The sequence below is a fragment of the Myotis lucifugus genome, unplaced genomic scaffold, assembly GCF_000147115.1.
Source record: "Myotis lucifugus unplaced genomic scaffold, Myoluc2.0 scaffold_2031, whole genome shotgun sequence".
Taxonomy (NCBI): domain Eukaryota; kingdom Metazoa; phylum Chordata; class Mammalia; order Chiroptera; family Vespertilionidae; genus Myotis; species Myotis lucifugus.
Genome location: NW_005873079.1, coordinates 1 through 1,776, shown reverse-complemented (window position 1 = coordinate 1,776; position 1,776 = coordinate 1).

Genomic DNA, 1,776 nt, shown 5'->3' with positions numbered 1-1,776 from the left:
AAGGGCCCGGCCGGCCCCCCATACCCCCTTTTTCCTTGCCGCCCAAGTTTTTTTTTCAAAAAAATCCCCCCCCCGGAAGAGTTTTTCCCTCTTGTTTTTTAAAAAGGAAAAAGAAAAAATTTTTTAGGAAAGAAATGGCCCCCCCCAAGGGGCAAAGGGGCCCCGGCCCCTCCCTTTCCCCTGAAAGCCCCCAAGCCCACAAACAGAACTCCCGGTATGTTCCCCTGACCCTTACGCTTCCCCAGATTCGCTCAGTTTTTTAAAAATAGTGGGGGGGCCCCTCCTACGGCCGGCTCCTCTCCCTAGTTCCCTCCCCCCCCCCCCCCCCCCCCGCCCGCCTCTGGCACAATTCGGTGCCTGGAACCAACCCGATCTTCTCCTTTCCTTCCTCAAGTGACTATGCCGCCACCGCAGCCGCTCAGGCGAGCCAGAGACAATATTCCAAAGTGGCCAGATGGCAAAAAAGACTCCAACTGGACATAAAGATTGAGGGGGTGGGGGTCGGGGGAGAGACGCCGACGAGCCCACACGGGGACTCGTTTTTTGCACTTTAGGCAGGAAGCCAGCTGAGAGGCAGAGGAATCTGTAGGAACGGGCCTCCCTCATCTCTCCTTTCGCCTCCCCGCCTACTAAGTGGCTTGCCCTCAATCGCCCCTCTATTTTCAACCCAGTCTGAAAAAGCGTGGATGTGGCTCGTGGCTCTTCCACCGTCTCCTTAGGAGCGCTCCCCTTGTCACATCAGACACTTGAGGGAAAGAAAACGTTGCCCTCATGTCTCCCTGTGTGTCCGGGGAATTTTTCGGGGCCGCCTCCTCCACAAACCCTAAGAAGGTGGAGGTAAGATTTTGGCCTCGGTGACATTTTCCTCTCTGGCATCTTAGAACGCTACCAGTGACTTCCAAGTGTTTTCAAACACTTTTGCACCGTTTCCTGCCATTTGTAAGTGAATTTCAAGTGGTTTCCAAAACTGTTGTACAGTGTCCTGCACTTTAGAAGTGATTCCAAAGTGTTGCCCGACACTGTCCTACACTGCTTCCTGATCTAGATCAGTGATTTTGACGTGATTGCAAACAATTTTAGATAGTTTCCAGCCATTTAGATGTGAATTCCAAGTGGTGTCAAATACTGTTCTACAGTGTGCTGCTTTATATAGCAAGTTTTTTCAAACACTATCACTCTGTTTCCTGCCATTTAGAAGTGAATGCCAAGTGTTTTCACACACCGTTCTACACTGATTCCTGATCTTTTAAAAAATATATTTTCATTGATTTCAGAGAGGAAGGGAGAGGGAGGGAGGCAGGGAGGGAGTAGGAGAGAGAGAGAGAGAGAGAGAGAGAGAGAGAGAGAGACATCAGTGATGAGAGAGAATCATGGATCGATCGGCTGCCTCTTGCACACCCCATCACCCCGTACTGGGGATCGAGCCCACAACCCAGGCATGTGCCCTTGACCGGAATCAAACCTGGGACCCTTCATTCCGCAGGCTGACGTACTATCCACCAAGCCAAACCGGCTAGGGCTAGTTTGTTTGTTTGTTTGTTTTGTTTTTTAAAGAGGGTTGGAAGGGAGTGGGAGGAAGGGAAGGAGGGAGAGATAGAAAGAGAGAGAGAGAGAGAGAAAGAGAGAGAGAGAGAGAGAGAGAGAGAGAGAGAAAAGATGAGACGATCGTGAGTACTGCCTCATTTAGGTTTCAGCCCCTAGGCGGCAAAAGTGTTTTTGTGCCCTAACTGGTTTGGCTCAGTGGATGGAGCGTTGGCCTGCGGACTCGACGGGGGG